This window comes from Mesoplodon mirus, assembly GCF_964341445.2.
Source record: "Mesoplodon mirus genome assembly, chromosome: 4".
Lineage (NCBI taxonomy): Eukaryota > Metazoa > Chordata > Mammalia > Artiodactyla > Ziphiidae > Mesoplodon > Mesoplodon mirus.
Window position 1 is genome coordinate 152,305,834 of NC_138979.1, and position 15,380 is coordinate 152,321,213.

Genomic DNA, 15,380 nt, shown 5'->3' on the forward strand with positions numbered 1-15,380 from the left:
GCAATCTTGGCAGACCACTGCCTCTTAAGTCTCTTTTCTGTGATCCTTTCATACTCGGCATGTAAAAGGCCGCCGCTCTTTGCTCTGGGATAAGTGCCTAAGGCATTTACTTAAAAACACCCAAGTCTAGAGAAATAATTTTTTTGTCTTTAGGGCACCATTTCCTTTCCCGAGGTGTTGCACCCCAGGCTTGGGATCTGGGTCCGCAGGCTACAGGGAAGAGTTCGGTACGGGAAGCTCATCCTCCCACCCTCTGATTGGCCGGCTCGCACTCCACTCACGCGGCTCGCGTCTCTGATTGGCCTCCATGGCACCCCACTCGGCCCGCGACTACTTTGTGTGCCTGGGCTGCGCGCTCAGGTCCTCCGGCTCAGCTCGCGGTCTGGGCTTGACTGGTCTAGCTCTTCGGCCCACTGCTCTGCATCGCGGGCGCCAGGAATTTCCCGAGTCCGAGCGGGTAGGAAGCATCCTAGGGAAAAGCCCCCTCCCCCCCCCGCCCCATGTTCTCCTTCCCGTACTGAATAAACTTCCGCTTCGGAGGGGCTGTTGCAGCCGTGGGTCGGGGGAGAGGCCAGGCACCGAACTCGGGCCCTCGTGGCGGGGGGGTGGGTCTTTCTGTCGGGGCGAATGTGGAAGACCAACTCTCACAAGATAAAACAGGGCTTCGCTAGTCGCATGTGGCTTCAATGCCATTCTGTGATCGTGCTGCAAGCTGCAGCGGAGCGGCCAGACCTGGGCTGCAGGGGCTGAGCAGCAGCGATCACTCCTGAAAAGTAGCAAGGAGCCTGCTCCAGATCTCCAATACCAGTGCTCCTTAGGGCCGCGGGCTGAACTGGCACGGGCCAGTCTGTTTCCCGGAGGTAGAGAATACGGCATTCCCCGGAGGTGGCGCTCCCTGGAGTGGAGAGCCCGGCTCCACTCGCGCCCCCTTTAGCCTCCGGCCTTCAGGCGGTAGAGGGCGGCCTACGCTCGTGTCGGAGCCAGCGCCCGCGCGCACAGCTGCTGCCCTGCTGGAAGTCTCCGGGTCCCGCTGTAGCCCGCAACTCAGCCGAGCGGTGGATGCTGCGACTACGTTATCAACGGGCGCGGCGAGAAGGGGGCAGGGAGAAGCCCTGGCACATGCCGGGGTCCCCGTAGGTGGCAGCGGCCAGCGCATGCGCGCCTTCTCCTAGAAGCCTAGAACGCTGAGGGGCGCGCGCCCCCATTCGCGCGCGCACGCTTGCGCTAGTCGAGGCTTCCCCGCCTGCGCTCGTTGTCAGAGCCGCTCCGGCGCTTGCGCGTGTTATCTCCGGCCGACCGGAGTAGCCGGTTTCCCTCCGCTCCAGGACCCCGCCCGCCGCCGCCCCCTCCCAGCCCCCGGCCGACCCGTCCCCTTCCTCTCCTTGCGGAATGGGGCCGGCGTTGCTCGGGGTCGCGCTCCCGGGACCCGGCTCGCGCTCGGTCTCGCGCTGTCAGCGACTGCTTGGCTCGCGCCGCCTCGCGCTCTCCCTCAGTCAGTGGCGCCTAAGGCTCCGTTAAGCAGCTGCGGCGGCGGCGGTTCCTGTTTCCGTTTCTTCCTCTCCCTTCAGTAGGGAATAGCATCCTCCACCCAGCCACCCCTCCCACTACCCCAACGCGGGGCAGCTGCGGCTGAGGGCTGTAGCGGCGGCGGCGGCGACTGGGGAACTGCGGAGACCGCCTCTGCTCCCGCCTCGGGTAAGGGGGCGTTTGGGAGCCGGGCCCCGCACGTCTCGGGGTCTGGGGCTGGGCAAGCGCTGGATCTCAGGAGGCTCCGGGGAGGTGCCTGACGGCCGTCGCTGCTCTTTTTCCCCAGGCAACCCCCGGGCCTGTTGCTGCCACTGCTGCTGCTTATCCAGCGGCTCCGGGGAAAGTGGGGAGGGAGCCCCCAGGACCCTCTGGTGGGTGCCTTTGCGCTGCCCGGGGGGCGCGGGCAGGGGGCTAGGGGCGCCTGCCGACCCCGGCCGGGGCTTGGAGCGGCGCGGCGGCTGCCCCCAGCGTCGCGCATCCTTGGTTAGGGAAGGGGCCGAAGCCGAGGAGGGGAGAAGGGATGGGGGCGGGGGTGGGAGGTGTCCCTCTTCTCTCCTCTACACCTACCTACCCTTTCGCCAGCAACTCTCTCCATGTTGTCACAGACAGTGGGGAAGAGCATGCCTGTGCGTTAGGGGCTTTCGTGAGAGGTTCTCCGGCTGGAAATCGGGGAGTGGACCCGTGCAAAGATCCGCTCCCGGCGAGGGGCCAGTGCCAGGGCAGTGCACGGTGCCGCTGCACCCTGGTTTGATGTGGAAATGATGAGTTTGCGGTTTTAGAGTATCTAAAACTTATTTGGGAAGGTTAAATTAGTCCCTATTTATTAGTTAAAGGTTTGTCCTGCAAGAGTGAGTGGGCTGTCGTTTGCAGCACCTGTTTTTCTCTCACAGTGGGGTTTGCAATCCTCAGCCCCACAGAACGTCGGAGACGCAGTGTATTTCTTAAGTTAAATGGCAGTGTCATGGTTAAAATTTATCCCTGGTGAGCTTTAGCGTTTTGCTGTATATTACTATTGATTGAGGCCTTGGATAGAGGCAGGGAGAGGTGTTGTTTCTTCTTCCCATGTTTGAATTAATTTACAGTTGACTTAAGCCAACTAAAGAAAGTGGACCTGGGAAAGCCAGAACCTCCTAAAGAAACCACAAACTTCAAGGGAACGCAGACCAAATTTCGACAAAAGTTTTCAATCAGTTTACAATTAAACTCATCACAAGTAACTGATTGAACTTTGGCTTGGCTCTCTTTAGAAACTGCAGGCAAGGTTTAATTATAGTTTCTTTTCCCCTTGTTATTCTTGGGGTTAAGTGCATATTTATTTTCTTGATTAAATTTTGTCTTTATGCATACTTCTTTTAAAGGGTGCATCATATAGGAAACATTTTAGGAGAGAAATTTGCAGCACTATAGAGTTATACTGAAGTATAAGCTGTATTCTCTCTTCTTCAGAATAACTTAAAATTAACCTAAAATCCTATGCCGTATAATAAGGCTGCATACATTGCTAGCCTTGTGAAATATATCATAAAATGTATATAGAAAGTCTTAATTACTTGATTTATAACTACTACAATAGTAGGGATAGGGTGGGAATTCAAACATTTGAAATTGTGATTTTACAGCTTAATATGTAAAAATGCAGGGAGTTAGAAATGAATAGGATTTAAGGAACATAGAAGGATGGTTTGGAGGCATGAATTTTCCTTTTCCTGCTTTATAAACTGAGAATTCTTGAATTGCTGAACAGCTGGAATGAAAGTTGCATAGATTGCAGAAACATGCAAGATGTGTCTTTGATCAAGTAGTGAGTTAACATGAAGAGTATGTTGTGGTTTATTAGGCTAGTGATTCAAAATAATGTCCATAAAATATAGCATTATATAGATTGTATTTTAGGATGTTCTTAAATTGTAATAGTCACTTGAAGTTGTTTTCCTACAAGTCAGTTTTATTTGAGACATATGGAATTGAAAAAACAGTACCTCTGATTACATTCTGCAGTGTTTGGTTACAAATTTTAACTAATTATTTTGAGGAATTGGAGTGTCTATAAAAGTGGTGAATTTTGAAATTGCTAGTGGCTTGGAAAAACTTGTGTTTCTTACTTGTTTGTTTTTTTAAGTGCAGTTATATCAGTAGGTTGGTCTGGAGGGGGAGCTAGTGCCAAAGCAAAGCATGGCTTAATAAATGTTTGAACTTTTAAAACACCCCAAACTGGATTTTTATGACCAGAAGAAACATAAACTTAATTTTTAGTTAAAAGAATAAGGGAATTTTTATATAGATGTATATCTGTAGATCGCTATTTGTGGAGCATATATATATATATATATATAGTATATTAAAAATTGGTTAAAAATTTGTTTCATGATCTGAAATAATGGGAAGTAAATGCGTAACATTTATTGAATTTCTCATTTAAGATCTCTGAAAATATGTCCCTAAACTTAAGGGTGTATGATAGTAGTTTCTTAACCTTCTTGTGCATTGCATCAGAAAGGAAGGAGTATATGTTGACCCTTTGTGCATGTTGCATCTTCTTAAATTTTTTCTTTATAATATCTACAGTCCTAAAATTTCAAAAGAGCTTCAAGTAGAGTCTTATCATAGCAAAGACATCAAGTGTGTAGTAAGCTAGGTATTTATCAAAAGTAGAGATACTTTTAATAAAGAAATGGGTCCCTCCGACATCTGGAGAGCAGGATCCCAAGGTCACTTCTTAACCTCTCTCTCCTGCAGTATAATGCAGTGAGTCCAGATGATCTGTGAAGTTGAACTTGTGCCTTTGAATATGAAGCAGTTATTTTTGATCTATGGCACTTTATTTAGGTCTCTGAACCGTAATCAGTTAGGTTTTGATTTTACTTCTCACAGTTCACATATTCTTCAAATTCAAGGGTAGAATTGATAGTGTGTATTTTAAAATCAATAGAATAGTTTTCTGAGGGTAGTGGTTTGGTTGGTTGTTCTCCATTGCTCTTCATTGTGTAAATAGAATTTCAGTGCTGCTAAAATAAAAAATAGATTCTTTGAAAAAAATTAATATATCTAAGATACAGAATAGTGAGGTGTTTACTATATTTAAGGGGTTAATGCTGTAAATTAACCAGTTTTATAAGACATTCTAGAATATTTTTATATCTTTTTTCATTTCTTTAATGATTATTTTTGATTTACTATAAAGTACATTTAGTAAATCTCTTGGTTTAATTAAATGGTGAACGCACCCATTTCATATTATAGCACATTTATAAAAGCAAAAGAAAGTGTTTTCATTTCATAATTATAAGAGTACATATAAAATAAACATGTAAATAAGTTTCTTTACTTAAAAATAAAACAAAACTAAGATTCTAAACAACTCTGAAACCAGAAGTATTGCTTTTATAGTAATTTTCTACTCTGCTTCAGTACTGGTCCTATTGGTACTTCTCAGATGAAACATCAACTTCCAGTCTTCTGCAGTCAACAGTGGTATAGTAGGTGTAGGATTTAGAGGACTGCTACAGGATTTCCCTTGGTTCTCCTCTTGATGATTCTCTGGCTTATATTTCTGTACCAAATAGTATATGGTTTTGCAGTTTGAATTGTTATTAAATTGTAGTTTGTTATAATGAGAAAAACATTTAAAAGTAAGAGATGTTTACAACTGATTTTTTTTAAAAAAACCTTTTAAAATTCCAAACAGAAGAATGTTATATGGGGATGTGTATGCATTTAAGATATATATATATATATATGTATGTATATATATGTGTATATATATATGTGTGTGTGTGTGTGTATATATATATATATATATATATATATATATATATATATAAACAGATTAGTCTCAAGTCTCAACCTTCCTTTCTGTCTACATTCTACTCTCCTGCCTACATCTCCCCTTCTCCAGCCACCCTCCATCATCCCACAGTTTTCTCCTTGGAATAATTAGGAATAAAACCAATAAAATCAGTCATACCATTCACTTGGCATAGCTTTTTCTTCCTTGATTAAATGACTTTATATCAATCTGTACAATATTCTAAACATATAGCTTAGACTATACAATACTGTAGATTTTCCTTTTAATGGAAGAAGAGCACATAAGGGCCCAAGGGGTTTATGCCATGTATTTCAACGTAAGAGTTACTCATACTCTTTACAGAAGGTAGAGCTATAGGGTTAATTTCATTTACTTTAAAAAAAAAATAGACTTTATTTGCTAAACCCAATACCACACTCATTTACTACTTTTTAAAATTATCTTTTGTGATAGTTTTTGTGTGAGAAAATGACATGGGAAGGGGAAATTTGTTTTGAATTTTAAGTTTTTTAAAAAATTGACAAATTATATCAACATAAGGCTAGTACAGATGTAGTTCAAACTTGCCTTTACTGTCGTTCTCTTTTGCACTGGTCTGTAGTATAACCTCTTCATTAAAGCACTGGAATAAAACTTTGAAGATCACTACTGAAATGCTCCCTATATTTGTCATGTCTTAGAACTTGGGTTTTTTCTTAATTAAACTGATTCAGGGATAAACTGAGTAAACGTGACTTAACATTTACGTTAAGAAGATCAGACTTAGCATTTCTACTTGTCACAGTCTCTATGACTGGTTAGTGTAAATAAAGTTCACATTACAAAATAAATAGTGTTGATACTAATCTTAGATTTAGATGTAAATGGGAAATTACCCTCATGTTTATTTTACAATCTAAGTTATGAGAAGCATTACATGATATGAACTTTAAATGCTGTAACTTTCTGATTATAAATGAACACAAGTAAAGTGAAAATGGGAGATTGTTCTATTTGACTCACCTCAAATATACAACTAAAATGAACCTGTTTTGTGTCTGTAAATATTCATTTAAGACTGTTAATGAACCATGAATGAGTTTTAAATTTATACTAATTTATGGCTGGTTATTTACATTATATCCCTTAGATGAGATAAATGCCATTTAATATGCCATTAATACCTAGAGCCAGAGTAAATTTGCCTGTAGTAAAAAATGATATTTACAAACCATCAAACTGTAAAAGCATACCAATGTTATTAAATTACTTAACATTCCATAATCTAGTTTCTAAAATCACTTGTATAATTTTTAAAATATAATTTGTTGTAATATCTTGATAAAGTAGTAAAGGTGGAAAAATATAGTTTGTAGCTTTGGGACAGTCAGTGAAGGGAGGGGGGTTGAGAGAGGGGGTGTACTGGTTGATGAGCCTGCCTTATTTGGAGTTGAGGGAGATTTCTTCTTCAGTTTTTTCCTCTCCGTCCACTTCCTTCTTCTCCCTGTTTGTTGTCTTTCCTCTCCCAACAGTGGTGGAAAATGTGGGAGTTTACCATCTTTGTAGGGTTTTTGTTTCCTTAGAGTTCATAGAACATTTCCTAGTACAACATTAGCTTTTATGTTACAATAAGTTTATTATAATGATTACATTTTCTTTTGCAGCAGTAGGCAAGAGACTTGAAATTCAGTTGATGTGGGGTTCAATATTATTTATTAAAAATGATTTTGTAACTCCATATAAAAAGCGGTATGGGAGATGTTGGTTCATTGTTAAGGGTCCTGTATCAGTCACATTATTGTTCTACTTACTGTTTCGTATATGGTAATCCCTTCTTCCAGTTTCTTGGAATGCAGTCTCATGCCTCCTCTGTTATTTCTGTCTTCATCTATGGAGTCTTCATCTGTGGAGTTTCTGAATACAAGGAATTGTTTTTAGAATATCTCTTCACCTTCTTCGTGTCCCTCATTGCAATAATATAATGTAAAAAAAAAAAAAACAAACAGCCCCAAACAATAAAAACCTGTGTCCATTGAAGAGAACCAGCTCTGAAACTAAAATGGACAGCAGTGTTCTCCATTCATGGCAGTAGTTTTAGCAGATTTAAGCCATTTATTGTGGAAAGTTCACAAGGAGAAAGTGTATGTTTGATAATTAGGGCCCTAATCATTAGAGCTCTGACTGATTCGATTTCTTTAACACATGGAATTGTACTTATACCTGAAAGAGATGTATTCAGTAGAGATTGTTATTTTTTGTGTGTCTTGAGTTTTGTGAATAACTACTTAATTCAGTCAGTTACCAAATGGCAAAAGATTGTAATTTTGAGAAAATCTGTTCTTTAAAATTAGAGCTTAAGCCAGGCTAAATATTTTGTTTCCTTTTTATAAGTTTCAGATTTTTCTTTATTATTTATTTATTTATTTATTTATTGTATATATGTGTGTGTGTATATATATATATACACACACACATATATTTTTATTGGAGTAAAATTGCTTTACAATGTTGTGCTAGTTTCTGTTGTACAATGAAGTGAATCAGCTATTTGTATACCTATATCCCCTCCCTCTTGGACCTCCTTCCCATCCCCCGCATCCCACCCATCTAGGTCATCACACAGCACTGAGCTGAGCTCCCTGTGCTATACAAGCAGGTTCCCACTAGCTATCTGTTTTACACATGGTAGTGTATTTATGTCAAACCTAATTTCCCAATTCGTCCCACCCTCCCCTTGCCCACCCTGTGTCCACTTGTCCGTTCTCTACGTCTCTGTTCCTGCCCTACAAATAGGTTCATCTGTACCATTTTTCTAGATTCCATGTATATGTGTTAATATACGATATTTGTTTTTCTCTTTCTGGCTTAGTTCACTTTGTATGACAGACTCTAAGTCCATACATATCTCTAAAATGACCCAATTTCGTTTCTTTTTATGGCTGAATAATATTTCATTGTATATATATATGTACCACATCTTCTTTATCCATTCATCTGTCATTGGACATTTAGGCTATCTCCATGTCCCGGCTATTGTAAATAGTGCTGCAGTGAACACTGGGGTGCATGTGTCCTTTTGAATTATGGTTTTCTCAGGGTATATACCAAGTAGTGGGATTGCTGGGTCATATGGTTATTCTATTTTTAGTTTTTTAAGGAACCTCCATACTGTTCTCCATAGTGGCTGTATCAATTTACAGTCCCACCAACAATGCAAAAGGGTTCTCTTTTCTCCACACCCTCTCCAGCATTTATTGTTGTAGATTTTTTGATGATGGCCATTCTGACTGGTGTGAGGTGATACCTCATTGTAGTTTTGATTTACATTTCTCTAATAATTAGTGAAGTTGAGCATCTTTTCATATGCATCTTGGCCATCTGTATGTCTTCTTTGGAGAAATGCCTATTTAGGTCTTCCGCCCATTTTTAAATTGGGTTTTTTGTTTTTTTGTTATTGAGCTGCATGAGCTGTTTGTATATTTTGGAGACTAATCCTTTGTCCGTTGCTTCGTTTGCAAACATTTTCTCCCATTCTGAGGGTTGTCTTTTTTGTCTTGTTTATGATTTCTTTTGCTGTGCAAAAGCTTTTAAGTTTCATGAGGTCCCATTTGTTTATTTTTGTTTTTACTTCCATTACTCTAGGAGGTGGGTCAAAAAAGATCTTGCAGTTGTTTATGTCAAAGAGTGTTTTTCCTCTAAGAGATTATTATAGTGTCTGGTCTTACATTTAGGTCTTTAATCCATTTTGAGTTTATTTTTGTGTATGGTGTTAGGGAGTGTTCTAATTTCATTCTTTGACATGTAGCTGTCTAGTTTTCCCAGCACCACTTATTGAAGGGGCTGTCTTTTCTCCACTGTATGTTTTGCCTCCTTTGTCATAAATAAGGTGACCATATGTGCGTGGATTTACCTCTGGGCTTTCTATCCTGTACCACTGATCTATATTTCTGTTTTTGTGCCAGCACCATACTGTGTTGATTACTGTAGCTTTGTAGTAGAGTTTGAAGTCGGGGACCCTGATTCCTCCAGCTCCATTTTCCTTTCTCAAGAATGCTTTGGCTATTCAGCGTCTTTTGTGTTTCCATACAAATTGTAAAATTTTTTGTTCTAAATCTGTACAAACTGCCATTGGTAATTTGATGGGGATTGCATTGAACCTGTAGATTGCTTTGGGTAGTATAGTCTTTTTCACAATACTGATTCTTCCAGTCCAAGAACATGGTATATTTCTCCATCTGTTAATGTCATCTTTGATTTCTTTCATCAGTGTTTTATAGTTTTCTGAGTACAAGTCTTTTACCTCCTTAAGTAGATTTATTCCTAGGTATTTTATTCTTTTGTTGTGATGGTAAATGGGATTGTTTCCTTAATTTCTCCTTCTGATTTTTCATTGTTAGTGTGTAGGAATGCCAGAGATTTCTGTGCATTAATTTTGTATCCTGCAACTTACCAAATTAATTGATTAATTCTGGTAGTTTTCTGGTGGCATCTTTAGGATTTTCTATGTATAGTGTCATATCATCTGCAAACAGTGACAGTTTTACTTCTTATTTTCCAATTTGTATTCCTTTTATTTCTTTTTCTTCTCTGATTGCTGTCGCTAGGACTTCCAAAACTATGTTGAGTAAGAGTGGCGGGAGTGGACATCCTTGTCTTGTTCTTGATCTTAGAGGAAGTGCTTTCAGTTTTTCACCATTGAGTATGATGTTTCCTGTGGGTTTTCATCTATGACTTTTATTATGTTGAGGTAGGTTCCTCTCTGCCCATTTTCTGGAGAGTTTTTATCATAAATGGGTGTTGAGTTTTGTCAAAAGCTTTTTCTGAGTCTATTGAGATGATCATATGGTTTTTATTCCTTAATTTGTTAATATGGTGTTTCACATTGATTGATTTGTGTATACTGATGAATCCTTGCATTCCTGGGATAAATCCCACTTGATCATGGTGTATGATCCTTTTAATATGTTGTTGGATTCTGTTTGCTAGTATTTTATTCAGGATTTTTGCATCTACGTTCATGAGTGATATTTGTCTATAATTTTCTTTTTTTGTGATATCTTTTTCTGGTTTTGGTATTTGGGTGATGGTGGCTTCGTAGAACGAATTTTGGAGTGTTCCTCCCTCTGCACTTTTTGGGAAGAGTGAGAAGGATAGGTGTTAGCTCTTCTCTAAATGTTTGATAGAATTTGCCTGTGAAGCCATTTGGTCCTGGACTTTTGTTTGTTGGAAGATTTTTAATTACAGTTTTAATTTCATTACTTGTGATAGGTCTGTTTATATTTTCTAATTCTTCCTGGTTCAGTCTTGGAAAATTGTACCTTTCCAAGAATTTGTTCATTTTGTGGTTGTCCATTTTATTGGCATATAGTTGTTTGTAGTAGTCTCTTATAATCCTTTGTATTTCTGCGGTGTCACTTGTGATTTCTCTGTTTTCATGTCTGATTTTATTGATTTGCGTCCTCTCCCTTTTTTTTCTTGATGAGTGTGGCTAAATGTTTATCAGTTTTGTTTATCTTCTCAAAGAACCAACTTTTACTTTTATTGATCTTTGCTATTGTTTTCTTCATTTCTATTTCATTTATTTCTGCTCTGATCTTTATGATTTCTTTCCTTCTACTGACTTGGGTTTTCTTTGTTCTTCTTTCTCTAGTTGCTTTAGGTGTAAGGTTAGATTGTTTATTTGAGATATTTCTTATTTCTTGAGGTGAGATTGAATTGCCATAAACTTCCCTCTTAGAACTTCTTTTGCTGTGTCCCATAGGTTTTGGGTCATCGTGTTTTCATTGTCATTTGTTTGTATGCATTGTTTTATTTCTTCTTTGATTTCTTCAGTGATCTCTTGGTTATTTAGTAGTGCACTATTTAGCCTCCATGTATTTGTGTTTTTTACAGTTTTTTTTCCCCTGTAATTGATTTCCAGTCTCATAGCATTGTGTTCAGAAAAGATGCTTGATATGATTTCAGTTTTCTTAAATTTTCTGAGGCTTGATTTGTGGCCGAAGATGTGATCTATCCTGGAGAATGTTCCGTGTGCACTTGAGAAGAAAGTGTATTCTGTCACTTTTGGGTGGAATGTCCTATAAATATTAAATCTGTCTGGTTTGTTGTGTCATTTAAAGCTTGTGTTTCCTTATTTATTTTCTGTTTGGATGATCTGTCCATTGGTGTAAGTGGGGTGTTAAAGTCCCCTACTATTATTGTGTTACTGTTGATTTCCCCTTTTATGGTTGTTAGCATTTGCCTTATGTATCGAGGTACTTCTGTGTTGGGTGCATAAATATTTATAATTGTTACATCTTCTTGGATTGATTCCTTGATCATTATGCAGTGTCCTTCCTTATCTCTTGTAATACTGTTTTTATTTTAAAGTCTATTTTATCTGATACGAGTAAAAGAAAGCTACTCCAGCTTTCTTTTTATTTCCATTTGCATGGAATATCTTTCTCCATCCCTTCACTTTCATTCTGTATGTGTCCCTATGTCTGAAGTGGGTCTCTTGTAGACAGCATGTATATGGGTCTTGTTTTTGTATCCATTCAGCCGGTCTGTGTCTTTTGGTTGGATCATTTAATCCATTTACATTCAAGGTTATTATTGATATGTATATTCCTATTACCATTTTTAAAATTGTTTTGGGTTTGTTTTTGTGGGTCTTTTTCTTCTCTGTGTTTCCTGCCTAAAGAAGTTCCTTTAACACTTGCTGTAAAGCTGGTTTGGTGGTGCTGAATTCTCTTTGCTTTTGGTTGTCTGTAAAGCATTTGATTTCTCTGTTGAATCTGAATGAGATCCTTGCTGGGTATAGTAATCTTGCTTGTGGGTTTTTCTCTTTCATCACGTTAAGTATATCCTCCCACTCCCTTCTGGCCTGCAAAGTTTTTGCTGAAAAATCAGCTGATCACCCTATGGGGATTTCTTTCTATGTTATTTTTTGCTTTCCCCTTGCTGCTTTTAATATTTTTTCTTTCAACTTAATTTTTCTTAGTTTGATTAATATGTGTCTTGGTGTGTTTCTCCTAGGGTTTATCCTGTGTGGGACTCTCTGCGTTTCCTGGACTTGGGTGACTGTTTCCTTTCCCATGTTAGGGGAAATTTTCCACTGTAATCTCTTCAAATATTTTCTCAGATCCTTTCTTTTTCTCTTTTTCTGGGACCCGTATAATTCGAATGTTGTTGCGTTTAGTGTTGTCTCAGAGGTCTCTGATATTGTCTTCAATTCTTTTCATTCTTTTTTCTTTATTCTGCTCCTCAGCAGTTATTTCCACCATTCTGTCTTCCAGCTCACTTACTCGTTTTCTGCCTCAGTTATTCTGTTATTGATTCCTTCTCGTGTATTTTTCATTTCTGTTACTGTGCTGTTCATCTCTGTTTGTTTGCTCTTTAGTTCTTCTAGATCTTTGTTAAACACTTCTTGTATTTTCTCAATCTGTGCCTCCATTCTATTTCTGAGATTCTGGATCATCTTTACTATCATTACTCTGAATTCTTTTTCAGGTAGATTGCCTATTTCCTCTTCACTTATTTGGTCTTGTAGGTTTTTACCTTGTTCCTTTATTTTGCTGTCTCATTTTTTTTTTTTTTTTTTTGGTGGGTGGGGTTATGTTCCTGTCTTACTGGTTGTTTGGCTTGAGGCTTCCAACACTGGAGTTCGTAGGCTGTTAGGTGGAACTGGGCCTTGGTGCTGAGGTAAGGACCTCTGGGAGACCTCACTCCAATGACTATTCCCTGGGGTCTGTGGTTCTCTGTTAGTCCAGTGGATCAGACTTGGAGCTCCCATCGCAGGAGCTCCGGCCTGACCCCTGGCTCACGAACCAAGATCCCGCAAGCTGTGTGGGGTGGCAGGAAAAGAAAAAAAAAGAAGAAAGGAAAGAAAAAAAAGGAGCAGAACAATAACAAAGAGTAAAAAATAAAATAAGGTTGGAAAAGTAACGGATATGTTAGAAAGAATTTAAAAAGTAAAAATATAGATGAAACAACAACTGGAAGTTAAAACAGAGCCATAATAGTAAAAAAGAGGAGGAAAAAAAAAAAGCCAGAAAAGGCCTTGGCTGTGGGTGGTGGGGCTTAGGGGGGGGTGAGGTTTAGGCATGGGTGGGGCCTATGCTTAGGACCCATAGGGCCTGAAAAGGCTCTGGGGGTTGTGAGGGATGGGGCTTAGGCTCAAGGCAGCAAGAGGGGCCCAGGAGTGCCTTGGCCTTGGAAGGCGGAGGACCAGGTCCAGGACCCCAGCAGCTCACTGGGCCCAAGTGGGCGGTGAAATGCGAGGTGTTTTCCCCCCTGATCCTCCAATCCGGATGGCACCCCCCCGTTGGCCTCTCTTCTTCTCCCCCCGCCATGCCCCTAAGACCCATGTGGCCGGAGGGGTCCCAAAAGGCAGGGGACCAGACCCGGAAGCCCAACAGGCTTCCCGGGGCCGAGTGGGTGGGGGAAACGCCTGCAGCACTGCCCCTGATCCCCCGGCCCTGGAGGGTCCCACTGTCCACCTCTCCTACTCTTCCCCCTTCGTCTCTCCCGCCCATTCCCCTAGAACCCATGAGGCCGGAGGGGGCCCCAGAGAATGGAGGGGACAAGGCCCCGGAGCCCAGCAGGCTTCCTGGGGCCTGAGTGGGCAGGGGAAATGTCTGCACCTCCCCTGATCCTCCAATCCTGGAGGGCCCCTCCCTAATCCGCCTCTCCTCTTCTTCCTTTGCCTCCCTCCTACACCCCTAGGACCAACGTGGCCCAGAGGGGGGCCTTGGTGGGTGGAGGACCTGGCCTGGGAGCCCTGCAGGCTTCCTGGGGCTGATTGGGCGGGGGAAATGATAGGCATGATCACCCTGATCCTCCAAGCCCCTGAGGGTCCTTCTAGGTGTTAGAACCCCTCCCCCCTCCCAGCCACTCCTCAGGGGCACTGTCCGGCCTACACTTCTCCTCCCCCCTCAGTCCCCCCATGTCCTACCTGGTCGCTTGGGGGTTTGTCCCATCTCCTTGGGCATTGAGGTCCCCCCACCATCATCTGGTAGGTGCCCTAGTTGTGGGGAGATGCGAACTCTGAGTCCTCCTCTGCTGCCATCTTGACTGTAACCCCCTTTCTTTCTCTTTTAGAAAGTTTAGTGAAACTCTAGGGTTTAGGAGGGTGGTAATTGAAGCTCTTGGGCCAAAAGGTCTTTCCTTAGCATTGGTAAAATGAGCCTCAGCCATGAGAAATGGAGGTTTACTGAGTAATCCTGACTGCTTCCTCTGACGTGATTACAGACATCTGGGCCTTCACTAATTAAAACTTTATTTTTAAGGTCCAAACAGTAGAAGTATCAGCTTGATACTTATAGGTGTAAAGCATTCATAGTGTGAGTGATGTAATGTTATTTTTAATTTGTAAGTAAATGAAGACTATGCTCATTGTGCTGAGTAGGCTGAAGAGATGTATACCTAATAAGGATGTACAAACAATAAACTAAAGAAACTTGCTAATACGCAGTTAGGAATGGTTCCTCTTAGTGAAAGGACTCTTATTAGTGTTTATAATGGCACAAATTATAATGGTGAAAATGAAATCACCAAAGAATTCTGTTCTGGAGCAGTTTGTCAGATAACAGATAAAAGAGCACATCCTCTATTCTATAACTGTCTACAGAGGTTCACTTAGAGCCATACAGAATCCTACCTAAAAGGAAATAGTGATCAATAACTAAAGTATTTTCACAAGAATCGTGCACATTTCTTCTGTGTATATTTGCATAGTACCTGTCACTTTCTCTTTCCATGGCAAATGTAAGGTTAGAAAGTAAGGTACCTAACTTTTGGAAATTCTGAAGGGAAAGGATCTGAAGTTTGGAAAAAAGGCTGTTTTCTTCGTGTTTTAGTGATGCTTTTTTTTTTTTTTGGCAGTACGCGGGCCTCTCACTGTTGTGGCCTCTCCTGTTGCGGAGCACAGGCTCCGGACGCGCAGGCTCAGCGGCCGTGGCTCACGGGCCCAGCCGCTCCGCGGCATGTGGGATCTTCCCGGACTGGGGCACGAACCCGCGTCCCCTGCATCGGCAGGCAGACTCTCAACCACTGCGCCACCAGGGAAGCCCTAGTGATGCCTTTT

At 41.3% G+C, this 15,380-nt stretch overlaps 1 protein-coding gene across 2 annotated transcripts in view; it reads left to right on the forward strand.

Annotated features, from left to right (window-relative positions):
* The first annotated feature begins 1,173 nt into the window (after positions 1 to 1,173).
* The window catches only part of FUT8 (fucosyltransferase 8), a 335,016-nt gene continuing 320,809 nt past the window's right edge, over positions 1,174 to 15,380 (forward strand). For both annotated transcript variants that reach the window (XM_082620187.1, XM_082620188.1), the window contains exon 1: positions 1,174 to 1,695. The gene's annotated coding sequence lies outside the window, so the exon portion shown is untranslated. The remainder of the gene's footprint in view (positions 1,696 to 15,380) is intronic.